General features: G+C 42.7%; 1 protein-coding gene across 2 annotated transcripts in view; it reads left to right on the top strand.

Moving 5' to 3' along the window:
- Positions 1-16,583, top strand: part of CTNNAL1 (catenin alpha like 1) — a 442,864-nt gene that overhangs the window by 38,151 nt on the left and 388,130 nt on the right. The window lies entirely within an intron of this gene.

Genomic DNA, 16,583 nt, shown 5'->3' with positions numbered 1-16,583 from the left:
TCAAGCCCAGTATCCTGTTTCAACCATGGAATCCAGGTTACAAGTACCTTGAAAGATCCTAGAACAGTAAACAGATTTTTTCTGCTTATCCTAGAATAAGTGGTTTTTTTCCCAAGTCCATTTTAATAATGGCTTGTGGACTTTTCTTTTATGAAGTAATCTAAGCCTTTTTCAAACCCTGCACAGCTAACTGCTTTTACCACATTCTCTGGCAACGAATTCCAGAGTTTAATTGCATGTTAAGAGATTATACTAGATAGAATCTAAGGAGCTGATATTAGGCCTGCGGTGATTTTCACAATGTTGACCACTGCTGACAGAACGTGACCTGGATATTCAATGCCAGTGCCTGGATGAGGTGCAGTATTGAATATCCAGGACTCGTATTGCCGCCAGAAGTTATGCAGTTGCTGGCTGATGTTTAGACCAGTGCCCAGATAACAAACTGGATAAAGTCAGGATGACCTTTTTATTTTCCCTAACTTTAGCTGATTAACCTGACAGCAGTCAAATTCAAACCTCTGATTTCCTAACTGGATAAACTCTGGATTTGTCCTGACTCTGGGCCAGATGCACTAAATTTAATGAGCCATTAACGAGCAAGTAGTAAACCCTGGCATGCACTAAATACTTTTTTCCGACGACGACGGTAGCAGCTAATGAAAACGGAATGCAGATGAGCAAATTGTAGTGATGAGATGCACTAACCTTTTCCGATTGCCTTAATGCTGGAAAATGGTGGAAACTCTAACGAGAGGTCTGTACCTCTCGTTGGGGCTGTGCAGAATTGGAAAACTTAATAAAATTAAAAAAGTAATAATCGGGGGGGGGGGGGGGGGGGGGGGGGTAAAAACGGCCAAGTGCTTGTCATGGACGGCCGTTATGGGAGTGCTGCACCCGAAAAACAGCCCAAGTGCTCGTCAGGAGCATCCTTTATGGACGTTCTTCACTATAGCTGACCATCTAACTTATGTTATCATTTACTCTTTCACTCAGGAACTTCTATGCACTACCACTTTGTTTTCTACTTTACCATGTATGTGCCTTAATACAATATCATTTGTAATTCTCTACCCAGAAATGGCGATCGCCATTACGGCATAATGTAAGCCACATTGAGCCTGCAAATTGGTGGGAAAATGTGGGATACAAATGCTACAAATTAAAAAAAAAAAAAAATATATATATATATATTTAAGGGGGCCAAAAATAGACTTTTTTTTTTTTTTTGGATGGGCGCCCGTTTTGGCCGCCTTCCCCCTTTGCAATAATAAAAACGTCTTTTTTGGGAGTGCTTCACTCAGCTGAGACCTGGAAGTCCCTGAGCCAATCAGAACGTGTTTAGCCGAGCTAAACACGCTGTGATTGGCTCAGAGACTTCCAGGTCTCTCAGCTGAGTGAAGCACTCCCAAAAAAAGACGTTTGAGCTGTGAAGAAGTTGCAGGAGATGTTTCTTTTTTTTCTTTGCAGCTTGTCTTGGCAGGCAGGCAGTCTGAGCAACTGCCTGGGGGGGGGGAGCTAACCATGCTTCTGGGACTTTTGAAAGGCTTTGAAATGGATCGTGTGAGTGTGTCCTTGTTTGAAAGGCTTTGAAACGGATCGGATGAGGTTTTTTGGTTGTTTTTTGAGTGAAGGACGTCCATTAAGGACGTCCTTGGCATGCGCAGAGCAGCCAGCATAACGCTTGGTTGCTCTGCGCGTGCTCGACCGGCCGAGTGTTTACCATTGCACAGTAGGGCATTTCCTTTTAAAACTTTCCTCAGGCATCTGGGATGGTGGCCATGTAATGGTCTCAACTGAACTGCTTCATGAATCTTCATTTGCAAGTACTTGCGGCTTCTCTCTCCCCCCCCTCTTGTTTTATAACCATCTTATTTTATAGACCACCCTCCAAAATTTGGTGCATGTGCACTCTGTGTGGCCTCTGTCTCATCATGCTGTAATGGCTGAAACTACCTCTGCCCAAAGTTTTTGAATGCATCCATCATACCATTTCCAGCCCTGGCCAACTGGGGGATCAGAAACTGGGGTTGTTAATCAAACCCACGACTCCCATGTGGAAGCACTTGACTACACCAACAAAGCTGCATTTCTGTCAATTCTAAAGTTCTTGTTTTCAGAGTTGTTGTTTTTTTTTCCTGTTTTAGAATCTTTGTGAGTTTATGCTTCTTGTGCTTTGAAAAAAAAGATACAGAGGTGCACTGAAAGATTTTTGTGTAGAGTGATTGTTTCAGATGGTACAGAGCTCTCTTCTGTTACTCCTGCCAATCCTGTAAGGCATTTAAAATTGGATGGGAGCCACTTACCAAATCCTCTGGGAAAATGTGTACCCCAAAGAGAAACACTCTAGCAACTTAAGAAGATGCTTGCTTATAGTGAACAGACAGTCACTGAGAAGCCCCTGATGGTCTGAAAGGTGCTTTTGTGCTAGCTGCCTTTTGTTAATGCAGCATAGGCCAGAGGTTAGACATGATACACAGGGATTGCTGACTGCTGCTTTCCCTCTTGGTGAGGTTACCCCACTTTTTCTCTCTTGCCATTTCAGAAGCAGATGACTCTCTAGTTGCCTTGGCAGTAACACCATTAGGGCCATAGTTACAAGGAATGAAAAACATTTTTAAAATATGTGTGTAGTCTATCTTATTCAGAATTTTCATGAGTTTAAAGCATTTCCAGTAAAGTGTTCACTGAATAAGCTGGCAATATAGTAGATGACGGCAGATAAAGAACTGCATGGCCCTCCAGTGTTGCTGAAGAATCTGTTAGATATGAGTGTAATGGAAAATTCTCACTTCAAACTTGTGATTTTCTTTGAAAAGTCTTTAATACCTAGTCCCAGTGGCCCCTTCCTCTCAGATATGTAAAATAAATACTAAATGACAGCAGATAAAGACTTACACCATCCATCCATTTTGCTAGCTAGTTGGCCAGAGCCATATTAAGCAGTGGAGTGGAGGAAGTAGCCTAGTGGTCCGTGCAGCAGACTTTGATCCTGGGGAACTGGGTTCAATTCCCACTGCACCTTCTTGTGACTCTGGGCAAGTCACTTAACCTTTCATTGCCCCAGTTACAAATAAGTACCTGTACATACTACGTAAACCACTTTGAATGTAGTTGCAAAAACTACAGAAAGGCAGTATATCAAGTCCCATTGCCCTTCCCATTAACATGTTTTGGTTTGTTAGCTTCTACTGTCTTGAGTTTTTCAAAAACATTTATTTGTATGATAAACATGCTATATTGAAAATATTAGAATGTTATATTTACAGAATGAATCACCTTCTTATTTTGAAAGAACAATCCAGTCAGCCTTTTTTTCTATTAGTTTTAATTTCTTCATTTCACATTTTTCCTTCATTTCTTTTACATTTTAAAACATTCTTCTTATGTTTTCTGTGTAACCCAGTGTTTCTTGTGGGCTTGAGAGTGGCTGTCCAGCTGTTTCTCCATTGATAGAGGAGGAAGGTGCAACAGCTGGTAAGCCCTGCACACGGACTCCCCTTCCCACCTGACGGGAAGTGGTACAAGGCACTTCTGAATCCCCTGGACTAACTGACAGCAATACAGGTTGACAGTGCTCAGGATGAGTAGAAGGATACTACAGAACACATGAAATCTTCACCACCGCTAACTCCAGACTCCGCCCCTTCTGCCTCGCATCACCATATGCCTGGAACAGACTTCCCGAGCCCATACGCCATGCGCCCTCCCTGCCCATTTTCAAGTCCTTACTCAAAGCCCATCTCTTCTCCCTTGCTTTTGGCGCCTAACCACCTTCCCCATTCATGATACCTACACTGACTACATAGTTTGCAACCTTTAGATTGTAAGCTCTCTTGAGCAGGGACTGTCCTTCCCCATGTTAAACTTGTACAGTGCTGCGTAACCCTGGCAGCGCTATAGAAATGCTAAGTAGTAGTAGTAGTAGTAGCAGCATGTGCTACTGAATGAACATTATCTCCCCAAAGTCTTTGCTGCTGTTCTGCAAAAGTCCTAGAACGACCACACACTGCTTGCCTCACTTGCTGACACCTCTTCAGACTCCAGGCAGTGATACAGAAATCTTTTTCTTTTTTTTAAATCCCCCTAGGCCTGGGTGATTTTTCTCTTTTAATTATAGCCCAGTCAGATGAAATTGACAATAAGCTGGCATTCATATATTCTAGTGTAGTGGGACCTTTGTCCTCCTCCCAGCACAGCATTACAGCAGGACACTCCTGGATGTCTCCTGCCATTAAGTAGCTTCCTAGATAAGTCCATCTACCCAGGATCTCTTTCTTCAGATTTTGAACCACCCAGCACAGATAAAAGTCTCTAATCAGGCCACACAGTTAGGGGTTTTAAGGTTTTTCTTGGCCTTCATGTGACTCAGTCCTTCTATTTCACCATCGACTAGCGCATTTCAAGTGCACACCCTTTCCAGAGTGTGCACCATCATACTATCTGTGTCCTAACGAGCCTAGGGGTCTTAAATTGTTCTTCCTCTTGCTTCTTTTTCTAATAGATTTGATTCCAAATTTCTTACATTTTGTAGGATTCTTTTTCTTAAACATCGCCAGCATTCTTGTCCCATACTCATAGTAACATAGTAGATGACGGCAGAAAAAGACCTGCACGGTCCATCCAGTCTGCCCAACAAGATAAACTCATATGTGCTACTTTTTGTGTATACCTTACCTTGATTTGTACCTGTCCTTTTCAGGTCACAGTCCGTATAAGTCTGCCCAGCACTATCCCCACCTCCCAACCACCAGTCCCGCCTCCCACCACCGGCTCTGGCACAGCTCAGTCTCTTCTGTCCTCTCCCTTCCTTCCTCTTTTTACTCACCCTTTTCTCTCCCATGGTCTGCTCCTCTTTTGACTATAACTCTTCCTCTGCCTTATCTAGGAGACACAGAAGAGTGATTAGCCATGGAGACAGTGATAATGTGCTCATATCTTTTCTAAATATAGAAACACTTGAATGGAAAGGAACAGTGACAGTGAAGTACATTCTTTTCATTATCCTGTGCCTGATGATGTTCCTTTGCGGCTTGAGATATTACATATTGGGATCAGGGCTAGCGGTAGACGAGGAGCTCAGGGATGGGTCATGAAGCTTTGAGAATTTGCAGCTGAAAATACATGACCACATGTGAAGAGAAAAATTGGCTTAGCACCTCAGGAGTCACATTGTATCAAACAGAAGTAGTTTACCCACGGAAACAACATAAAAGATATATTATTGAAAGAAATACCTTCTCCTTAGTATTTTAATAGCATTTTCTGTTCGGATATTATCTTATTGTGAAATTCACTACACGTATAGATGGGGACTGTTAAAAGGCACTTCTGAATCTCCTCATAACTCACAACTACACAGGTTGATTGCTGCTCTCTTTACTTCAAATGATTATTTAGGTTTCAACAGAAGAGAAATTTTGAGAGGACCAGCAAAAACACTAGAGCAACAGGTGATGCCTTTCTAATAGTCAATTTGAATATTTCAGTGAATCCGTTAAAGAAGAAAGCTGATAGTCTTTATATAATATAGTTAAAGCATAGACTAACAGGATCTTTCTCTGTGTGATTTATATTTAGACAGTAAAACTAAAGGAATTGGAGGTATGTCTATTATTATGAGTAGACAATGACACGGCAACAAAGTCTGGCCCCGTCCCCACGGGCTCTGTCCTCATCTGCAGAAGCCTCAAACACTTATGATTTTATATTTAAATATTTTCCTTAAAGTATAAAAAGGAACAATATTCTGTGCAATTGTTGTTTATAAATCACAAATAGAAAACAATAATAACAATGGACAACTATAATAACACCCCCCTCACTCTCTACTCTTCCAACCCCAACAATTGCTGACTTCTGTATCCCAAGGAATCATAATCCACCCTGTTAAAATGTCAAAATACAAAATACAACCCACTCTGTATGCCCTATTGGGGGAGAAATGTGCTGTACGAAGCACGGTTATGATTTTTTAATTTGTGGATGAATAATAAGTCCTCACCAATCTCAAGGTTCAGTCTAGCTCTCCCTGTCTTTCACAGTCCTTCCTGCAATAGAAAATATCTTCTCAGAAGATGTGCTGGTAGCAGGAATGCACGGGATCTCCCGTTCAAATTTTGCCAGTTGTGGCCAGCACTTTTGCTGGCTTTTCCAAAAACTCAAAACATCGTGTCTGCATTACTCGAACACAAATAACTGTCCAATTCATTAACAGCCTTCAAGCAGAGAACGATATGGGGACAAAATTTGTCCAGTGTTCCCTCTCAGCGGGTCTCCGTCCCCGTGTCATTCTCTAATTATGAGCTCTTCTGCACAACAGTTGAGCAGACTGGATGATAGGCTATATGATCTTTATTTGTCATTAGGTTCTTTGTTTTGCATTAAATGGATTTCTAGGAGATTCTGAAGCATAACAAATCTTGAGTTAAAATGGTCAACCCGGCATTTCCACAATAAATACAGAAGAACAAAAAACCTTGCAGAAAAAATCACACTCAGGAGACAGCGAAGGTGACTCAATAAAACAATGATGCTGTATGGTCAGAACGGTTTATTGGTCAGCATTAGTGACGTCAGCAGTGATGTCACTGCTGAGTCACTACTACTGACTAATAAACCTTTCTGACCGTACAGCATCATCGTTTTATTGATCTACCAGGAATTCAAGCATGAGGGTGATGCTGACCTTAGTGGCCCTGTTGTATGTCACGCTTCCAGTGACCCACATCAGAAGCTCAGTCTTACCTCTCTTTACTTTGCCCTCTTAAAGTGGACAGTGGTGATAAGCCGCTTTGTTACAAAGGTAATATTTCTGTTTACTCCCATTTTCTTTTTGCAGCACTTATTTGCGGTCTTTGATTTCAGCTAGTCTATCTCGCGATTCATTTGTTATAGGGATCTTTTTTTCTGCCTGGGAATTTGTTTAAATCTGGTTTCTTAGGGCAGTAATGTTCTTAAAACATGGTTTTTTATTTTCCTCATGTTTTAAAGGATGATGACTTCAATCCCTAATTTCCAGTTTTGTAGGTCTCCTCACCTGTGTGTCTATAGTAATGGCTGATGCAGTATTTAAACATTATTTTTCATAGTGTTCCTGGATCCTGCCCAGATAAGGCTGTCAAGGTCATAGATCAGTGATGGGCAACCTTTTGAGCTTGCTGTGTCAAAATTCACCAAAAAACCGAGCATAACTCGGGTGGTGGTCACTTCAAAGAAAAATCACTGCTACTAGGACCGCCCCCGGGCCCCCCCTACCCGAGATCGCTGCCCACACCGAGGTCGCCGGGGCCCCCCTCCACCCGCTACAGGGCCCGGAACTAACCTTTAAAAGCCTCCTTTCATGTTGCAGCAAGGCAGCAGCAGGACAGACCTCTCCTCCTTCCTTCTGTGCTCCGCCCTCGCGGACGTTATGTCAGGCGAGGTCAGGACACGGAAGGAAGGAGTGACCTGCCCTGCTGCTGCTTGCTGCGATGTGAAAGGAGGCTTTAAGGTTAGTTTCCGGGAGCGAGGAGGGAGGGCGGACCACTCTGGCGGCGGCGCTGTGTGTCATCGAAAATGCTACGCGTGTCAGTTGCTGACACACGTGTCATAGGTTCGCCATCAGGGTCATAGATAGATTTGGCTTTTGATGATCGTATAAGGATAACAGAAACAGATCAAAGTGGGAGAATTCACTAGGTCACATCATAAAGCTCACAGCCCTGCTGGGGATCTTAACTTTTAATATCACACAATTCACAGTTAAGCGGGTTTGGTCATCTTGTAAAAAGAATTGAAGCGGTGCAAAGAAAAAGCTACAAAATGGTATGGGATTTGTGTTACAAGACGTATGAGGAGAGACTTGCTGACCTGAACATGTATACCCTGGAGGAAAGGAGAACCAGGGGTGATATGACACAGACGTTCAAATATTTGAAAGGTATTAATCCGCAAACGAACCTTTTTCAGAGACGGTAAGGCGGTAGAACTAGAGGACATGAAATGAAGTTGAAGGGGGGCAGACTCAGGACTAATGTCAGGAAGTATTTTTTCACAGAGAATGGTGGATACTTGGAATGCCCTCCCGAGGGAGGTGGTAGAGGTGAAAACAGTAATGGAATTCAAAAATGTGTGGGATAAACATAAAGGAATCCTGTTCAGAAGAAATGGATCCTCAGAAGCTTAGCACAGATTGGATGGTAGCACCGGTGGCTAGGAGGCGGGGTTAGTGCTGGGCAGACTTCTACGGTCTGTGCCCTGAAAATGGCAGATACAAATCAAGGATAGACTGGATGGACCGTACAGGTCTTTTTCTGCTGTCACCTACTATGTTACTATGTTTTGCTTCCTATTTAACTTGTCTGTGCCATTTTTATTAATTTGCAATTTCACATATAAATATATAAGAAAAGTATCATTGATACTTTCAATCAAATAGTACTTAGAAAATCACCACAAAGGAGTATACGGCTATTCATAGACTTTACTGTCATTTGTGTGAAGAAAACGGGAGAAGATGTTCAGAAAATACTGTAAAGGCAATCACATACAGTGGTGGAAATAAGTATTTGATCCCTTGCTGAATTTGTAAGTTTGCCCACTGACAAGAACATGAGCAGCCCATAATTGAAGGGTAGGTTATTGGTAACAGTGAGAGATAGCACATCACAAATTAAATCCGGAAAATCACATTGTGGAAAGTATATGAATTTATTGCATTCTGCAGAGGGAAATAAGTATTTGATCCCCCACCAACCAGTAAGAGATCTGGCCCCTACAGACCAGGTAGATGCTCCAAATCAACTCGTTACCTGCATGACAGACAGCTGTCGGCAATGGTCACCTGTATGAAAGACACCTGTCCACAGACTCAGTGAATCAGTCAGACTCTAACCTCTACAAAATGGCCAAGAGCAAGGAGCTGTCCTAAGGATGTCAGGGACAAGATCATACACCTGCACAAGGCTGGAATGGGCTACAAAACCATCAGTAAGACGCTGGGCGAGAAGGAGACAACTGTTGGTGCCATAGTAAGAAAATGGAAGAAGTACAAAATGACTGTCAATCGACAAAGATCTGGGGCTCCACGCAAAATCTCACCTCGTGGGGTATCCTTGATCATGAGGAAGGTTAGAAATCAGCCTACAACTACAAGGGGGGAACTTGTCAATGATCTCAAGGCAGCTGGGACCACTGTCCCACGAAAACCATTGGTAACACATTACGACATAACGGATTGCAATCCTGCAGTGCCCCGGCAAGGTCCCCCTGCTCCGGAAGGCACATGTGACGGCCCGTCTGAAGTTTGCCAGTGAACACCTGGATGATGCCGAGAGTGATTGGGAGAAGGTGCTGTGGTCAGATGAGACAAAAATTGAGCTCTTTGGCATGAACTCAACTCGCCGTGTTTGGAGGAAGAGAATGCTGCCTATGACCCAAAGAACACCGTCCCCACTGGCAAGCATGGAGGTGGAAATGTTATGTTTTGGGGGTGTTTCTCTGCTAAGGGCACAGGACTACTTCACCGCATCAATGGGAGAATGGATGGGGCCATGTACCGTACAATTCTGAGTGACAACCTCCTTCCCTCCGCCAGGGCCTTAAAAATGGGTCGTGGCTGGGTCTTCCAGCACGACCAATGACCCAAAACATACAGCCAAGGCAACAAAGGAGTGGCTCAGGAAGAAGCACATTAGGGTCATGGAGTGGCCTAGCCAGTCACCAGACCTTAATCCCATTGAAAACTTATGGAGGGAGCTGAAGCTGCGAGTTGCCAAGCGACAGCCCAGAACTCTTAATGATTAGAGATGATCTGCAAAGAGGAGTGGACCAAAATTCCTCCTGACATGTGTGCAAACCTCATCATCAACTACAGAAGACGTCTGACCGCTGTGCTTGCCAACAAGGGTTTTGCCACCAAGTATTAGGTCTTGTTTGCCAGAGGGATTAAATACTTATTTCCCTCTGCAGAATGCAAATAAATTCATATACTTTCCACAATGTGATTTTCCGGATTTAATTTGTGATGTGCTATCTCTCACTGTTACCAATAACCTACCCTTCAATTATGGGCTGCTCATGTCTTTGTCAGTGGGCAAACTTACAAAATCAGCAAGGGATCAAATACTTATTTCCACCACTGTAGAAAAGGAAAGAATTGCGGATTTTCCAAATGATTAGCATTAGAATGCTAATTCTTCCAAATTATATATATTAATAGTTACAAGTTATAAATAGTCTTAGGAAGAAAGAGGAGAGAGAGAAAGAGAGAGCTGATAAGTTACCCAAAGGCAAAAAAGGGAAGGCTGATTCTGGCAAAGAAGGAAACAATCCTTCAGAAAATGGGGAGGCTAAATCAGATCAGGCAAAATTTGTTTTACTTTTTTTTAAGCTATGTTAGCATACAGAATGCTTTATTTTTGGGGAGGGTGTGGGAGGGGCTAATTGTCATCCATTCTTTCTCAGCTTTGAGTAAAGTGTGGTTTTTTTTCCAGACCAGTTATTTGTGACCAGGAAGAATAGGGGATGCTGGTTTTCCAGAGAAAATTCTAGCTTTAAGAAAACTTGTAAGATGATGTGGATCCCAAGAAATATGGGAGTCCTTTTACTAATCTGTGGCAGAAAGTGGGCCTTAGTGTTCCCTTACGCAAGTTTATCTTGTGTGCTAAGGCCATTTTTTACCACAGCAATAAAAACGGCCTTTTGTATTAATAGCCAAGCATTAATATTGCCATTTTACCACATAAGCACTTAGTTCCACCCATTTTATTGGTGGTAAGAGCTCACATGGTATTTCTGGGCTAACCAGTTAGCATGTGGGAATGTAGCTGCACTAACTGATTAGCTCAGGAGTGCCCACTCTCTGCCCTCTGACATCCCCCTAAAAATCAAAAATATTTTTTAGTGCACTGTTAGTTCGTGCTAATTTGTCTGTTATCACAGGATGACTGAGCATGTCCCATGGTACACCATTCTAAGCTGCATTAGGTGCATGTTAGTGCCCCCTAACTATTTCTGGTCAGACACAGGGAATTTTTAATTTAAAATGTCTCCTTCTAAAGCTACCACAATAAACTTGCTTCTTCTAACTTGTTTTTTGTGCTAGAAAAATTTGGAAGAAAATGATTTTTTTCAGAGACAGAAGCATGACTACTTTCAGCCTAAGGAGACTCTCAAAGAAGCTCGTTATCCATCCATTTGCAAAATCTTCTGTAAGCGTAGCTGGTGTCATTTTTGTATGTTTCAAGCAGCTTAGTAAGGTTTAAACTGTCCATAAAGTTATACTTCCCTGTTCTCTGTGATTACCCATCTTCTCTCTTCGGTGCTAGGAAGTAGTATACTTCAAGCGATGAGGGTTTTGTCCTTTAAGAGACATCATTCAAAATCTTTTAAGTATACTCACTAGAGAAACTTCAAGTACTAAGGAGTTTATCACTCTCAAATTATTAGAGGTGGGCATTTAATGCATTATTAATGTGTTAAAATTGTAACTTATGTTAAATTTTTAAAGCGATTAACGCATAGGTTCCCTGCTCTCTCTCTCTCTCTCTCCCTCCTACGTCTGCTCCTGTGGGTCCCAGCATTTCAGCTTGTCTCTCCCCTTTCTCCTACTCTGGATTCTCTTCTTCTCCTGCAGCGCCTCCCCCCCCCCCCACTCTCCCTCTACCTCCCACTTGCAGTCTTCCGAACTTTCATTTAAGGCTGCAGTCAAGAAAGCATGCCACTTCATTCCAGCCCTGAGCCCTCCTGCTGTGGCATCCTGCCTCCTCTGTGGTGAATGTAGACTGTACAGGTTCACCTTGTTTTTGTTTTTTTACCTTATCACTAGCTTAGAGACTTACTTAGAAACCAACTTTCTTCTGCAAAATTTGCTTTGAAGACTCACTACTTCATGGCTGCATTTAATAAAAAAATAAATATTCAGTGTTGGAGCTTGGGGGTAATAGCATGTCTGCCGTGAATTTTCTCTCATATTCTCCTGAGTTATTCTGTTCTATCCCTATTGTTTTTTTAATCCTATCAATTTAATTGGCGTTCTTTTCTGGCTGTGTTTTAGTCTGTAAACCACTTTATAGTGGCAACACTGATTGGGGAAATATAGCAAATACCAAATAAACAATAAACAACTTCCTGTTTCTGGCCAGCAGGATACTACAGCAGGAAAAGAGAAGGGAGGAGATGGTGTCCATGGAGGGGAGGGGAGGGAAGGGGAAGAGAAAGAAAGAGGAAGGGAGGAGATGGTGCCTACCTCTACAAATTATATTTTTCATGACACAGTTTTGAAGGTTTTGAACCTTTGTATGGAGAACAATATCCACTTCCAAAAGTATGTTATTGAAATGTTGAATCAGTTTGATTCTTTAAGACTTGAATCTACTTGTCTGTTTTTCAGATATCCTCTTCAGACTTAACTGTAGCTTTGAATTGTAACAAGATCTGTTCACTGAGCCAATTTAACCAGTAATAAACATTTTAGGTCTAATCATTACCTTCCAGAGTTCTTCAAGTGTTGTTTTGGGACATGGTGACAATTAAAGCTTTCTCTCAGTGAACAATTTCTCCAGACTCCAGTTGGATTCTTAGCACTGACAATGGCTTCACTTCGCCAACTTTGGCTTCTGAAGCTGCTCTGCATTCCCCGGATACCATGAGTAGTTGCAAAGCAGGCAAAGGGGAACTCGGCGAAGCATCACTTATTTTGGGTCTGCCAAGATACTTAAACTGGCTTGCCCTCCTGGCTGTAGAAAGCTTGGCCGTTGTTGCTGACACTGAAAGCTTAAACATCCCCCCAGCACCAGTTGTAACCGGTGACTTTCGGGACAAGCATTTCTCTCATAACAAAGATATTCTCGAATCCTGAAACTGAAAAGTCTTACCCAAAGCAGCAACTTCACCTTCCAAGGAACTACTAGAATGTAATGTCTGGCTGCACTGAGGAGTGGATTACAAAGCACTCCCTAGTCAAGGAAAAGGTCTGATGAGTTTCTGAGGGGTACAACTTGACCTTTTCCATAGTCTTCCCTAAGGGTGGTGGTTATCTTTCATAAAAATAGCTATAGAGGAGGTTGGAAACTACAGGCTGGTTAGTCTGACCTTGGTGGTGGAAAATTTATGGATAGTGATACAGATTGGATAGTGAAATGTTTACAAGCCATGGGGTTACAGGATCCAAGACAGCATGGCTTCTCCAGAAGATTGTCAATTAATTAGATCATCAAAAAATAGATTCAGGATTCATTTGATTCATTTGTGATTCATTTGGATTTCAGCAAAACCTTTTATACTGCCCTACATAGGAGGCTCATGGATAAACTGAGCAGGATGGGGATGGGTTCCAAGGTAGTTGACTTGAAATTGTTTGAATGATAGATGACAGAAGGTAGCAGTAAATAAAATTCACTCTGAGTACAGAAAGCTGATTAGTGTAGTGCCTCGGGGATCGATCCAGGGGCAACTTATGTCCATTTTTTTCTGAGCAGTATTGCAGAAGTTTTAAAAGGAAAGGTTTGCCTTTTTGTTGTAGTTCTTCGTGTCGCCCACACAGTGGACCTCCTCTTGATCCAGATGCATGGTCAAATGCTTGGAAGTGAAATTTAAGTATAAACAAAATAGTTCAGAGTCACATCAGGGGAGAGGTACACAGTGGAGGTAAGAAGCTGATGTGCACCATCCAGGAGAGAGACCAGTAGAATGAAGCAGTAGTCAGAGCCAGAAGGATGTTAGGATGCATAGGAAGCAGAAAAAAGCCTCATCTAGAACAGAGTGAGGAGACCATGGAGGTTAGTCTAGAAGGATGTACAAATGTGCATGGTGATTTTCGAAACTTGCTATCTACATGTGTGAATGGCCAGGATGCAGAGATTTCAAGGGGATACCTTTTTCAGTATGCCTAGGACAAGCCAAAAAATAATGGGGTAAATATTCAGCTGGCAGCAGTGAGCATTTTGCTGAACGCTGCTGGCGTTTATTCCTGGATATTCAATACCAGGCCATGTTTGGGTTGCGGCGCCGGCTAACACATGGCCACTTAAGTTGTTACTTGGAACTTAAGCGGCCATGGGTTGCTGCATAATGATAAGACTGTGTTTTATGCAGTCCCACTTATGTGGTTACCCTGGCCGGTTAAGTGCTGAATATTGACACTTAACTGGCCAAGTACCAACTCCACCCCCACAATGCTTCCCATATAGGCAGTTTGCACTTACGTTTATTTCACACTTGATATACCGCCTTTCTATAGATACAGTCAAAACAGTTTACATATACTATTGTTATTTATACTTGGGGCGATGGAGGGTTAGGTGACTTGCCCAGGGTCACAAGTTGCTGCAGTGAGAATCAAACCCAGTTCTCCAGGATCCCAACCCACCACCCCAACCATTAGGCAGCAGTGGGAATCAAACTCAGTTCTGAAAGCCACTGAACTAACCATTAGGCCACTCCTTCTGTGCTAACTTCTAATGTTCAGCAATATACCTGTTAAGTGCCACTGAAAATTAGCGGATAGCCCCGAACAAGCGATTTAACCAGTCAGCAGCTGTTTCTGTCCGGTTAAATCATTTGGAATATCGACTAACATATGTATAGTTCTCATTTTGAGGCAAAAATAAGCACAACCTTTGCAGCCTCACTAGTTAATTGGCATCTCTTATACATCTATGTATAGGTTTTTAAAATCTGGGCACTCTTTCCTTCCCACCCCATGCCATATTTTTGCAAAATTGATGTCTGAGTATTAGCCAGCGTCCTTTCTGTAGTTTACAAAATGTTCCATATTCAGATGCAGTGGCGTACCAAGGGGGGGTGGTGGGGGCGGTCCACCCCGGGTGCACGCCGCTGGGGGGGGGGTGCCGCGGCGCGCGTGCTTGCTCCTCCGAGTTCGCTAAACTTTGTTCACTGCAGCTCCCTCTGTTCCTGTTCCGGGGCAGAGGGAGCTGCAGCGAACAAACGAAGTTTAGCGAGCTTGGAGGAGCAGGCGCGCGCCGTGGCACCCCTCCCCCCAGCGGCGTGCACCCTGGGGGGGGTGTCATTTCGCCGGAGGGGGGGAGGTGTCATCTAGCGGGGGGGCACGCTGCACCCGGGGGGGGGGCGCATCGGCGCTCCGCCTCGGGTGCCATCCAGGCCAGGAACGCCACTGTTCAGATGAGTCTTTTGACCTGGACTTCTGATGTTCCATGTTCTGCATCTGAGGAAACTAGTACTTCATATCTCAGAAGAGATAGCAGGAAGCTAGAAGCAGCCCAGGGAAACAACCATGGTCTGCAGTAAAAAACATAAGAGATGAGACTGAAGCACTTACGTATGTCTCCTTAGAGGAGAGGAGAGACCAAGGAGATGGTAGAGACATTTAAATACTTGAAAGGTGATGGATAAGAGGTACGCTTTTTTCACTGTAGAGGAGTTGTAGAACTTAGGAGCAACACCAGAAGATAACAGATTTCAAAACAGGGAGAGAAAAAACCAGAGGATCCCTAGAGACAAGAGGATGGAAATAAAGTACTAGGGTAAACAGTGCAGAGGGTGATTATAGCTCTAAACTGCAGTAGTACAATTACATTTGGCCTCCAAGAAAGCATTTTTAGTTGTGCTATCACTAAATTGACTTTAGACACATGAGGCAGCAATAGGAAGATTATTAAATTAATTTAGAATAGCTATACTAGTTCAGAGCAGTGGTCCATCTAGCCCAGTATCCTGCTTCCAACAATGGCTAATCCAGGTCACAAGGACCTGGTGGAATCCCAAATATTAACAAGATCCCATGCTATCAATCTCAGGGCAAGCAGTGGCTTCCCCATGTCTACCTCAATGGAAGTTTCCTCCAGGATCTTGTTCGAACCTTTTTTTTAAACCCAGGCATGCTAACCGCTGTTACCACATCCTCTGGTAATGATTTGTAGAGTTTAACTATTCATTGAGTGAAAAAATGTTTCCTTCTATTTGTTTTAACAGTATTACAATGTATGTTCAGTGAGTGTCCCCTAGTCTTTATACTTCTAAAAGAGTAAACAATAAGCCTTGCATTCCACTAAGGGTTAGATCTAAAATAGCTCCCCCTCTTTGTTGGTTCCTGGACCAGTTGCTCTAAGAGGCAGTCATTTATTACATCTAGGAATTTTACCTAGTCAATATTGGGGTAATTGAAATCACTCATTATTATACTGTTGCCCAATTTGCCAGCGTTCCCAATTTCTGTTAACATATCTTTTTATCTGTCAGTTTGTTCTGTCCTAGTGGACAGTAGTATACTCCCAATATACTCTTGAAATGTCATGCGTGAAGGAATTCCTTCCTTGTGTGTTTTCCCCTTCGTGCGATGAATTTCTATCCATAAGGATTCTACGCTGATGTCAGTCTTATGCAGAACATTACATTTTGTTTGACTCAGTTCCCTCTTTAATGTATAGCACATAGCACAAGCCCACCCTTCCAATTTGATCCACTCTATCATTGCAATATAATTTGTACCCTGATAACACAGTGCTCTTTTGATTATCCTCCTTCCACAAAGTCTCAAAGATTACTATTATATTTACTTCTTTATTTTGTGCTATGTATTCTAACTTTCCCATCTTATTTTTTAGGCTTCTAGAATTTGTATA

This window comes from Microcaecilia unicolor, chromosome 1 (assembly GCF_901765095.1).
Source record: "Microcaecilia unicolor chromosome 1, aMicUni1.1, whole genome shotgun sequence".
Taxonomy (NCBI): domain Eukaryota; kingdom Metazoa; phylum Chordata; class Amphibia; order Gymnophiona; family Siphonopidae; genus Microcaecilia; species Microcaecilia unicolor.
Note: the sequence above shows the minus strand (reverse complement) of the source record. Positions and strands in the feature narration are given on the sequence as shown.